Source organism: Ranitomeya variabilis, chromosome 5, assembly GCF_051348905.1.
Source record: "Ranitomeya variabilis isolate aRanVar5 chromosome 5, aRanVar5.hap1, whole genome shotgun sequence".
In the NCBI taxonomy this organism is placed as follows: Eukaryota; Metazoa; Chordata; class Amphibia; order Anura; family Dendrobatidae; genus Ranitomeya; species Ranitomeya variabilis.
The window spans coordinates 78,245,328-78,246,117 of record NC_135236.1 but is presented as its reverse complement, the minus strand read 5'-3'; positions in this window follow the sequence as shown (position 1 = coordinate 78,246,117).

Sequence of the window (790 nt, the reverse complement as noted above, 5' to 3'; positions counted from 1 at the left end):
ACTCTAATCTCACACTTACCCTTGTACTGACCATCTCCGCACTCACACAAGTCAGATGCCGGCACATTTCCAGACCCCAGAGAGCCGTCAGCCGCCGCCCCCGGTGCATTTGGCACGCATAACGAGACATAAACATTTAGTTCTATCTACACACTATACACAGCGGGGGTGCGAGCCGCCCCCATAATGCCGGGGTGAGGTCCGACACTGTATACAGCTCCTCGCAGCCGGCGGACGAGATGTCAGAATCCCGTAATCTGCCCGTGGAATATAAAAAAACAGTGTCACTGAAGCGCTGCGGAGGGCCGCGGCGGGGGGCTTATTGCACGGGAAGGCAACAATATATATATATCTGTACTGTATAGACTTTATACATTTTCAATACTTTGACTCTAGAAGGATCAAGGCCTCGGGCATCAGTCTTCCGTCATGTCACCACAAGCTCCATGTGGGGGAGACGTAAACCCCCCGGGTGTAAAAATTAACACATATGAACATCAACATTGTACATGTAAAGCACTTAGAAGCGTCAATACACACGCACACACACACACATATATATATATATATATATATATATATATATATATATATATATATATATATATATATATATATATATATATATATATATATATATATATATAGCACTTGTCCTGTTCTGATCCTGTTAGAGTTTGTATTATACTCCAGAGCAGCATTCACAATTCTGCTGGTTGTCATTGAAAACAATCAATCGATAAACCGAAGAGAACGCTCGTTCCCAATTATCATCCAGTGCAAATTGCTC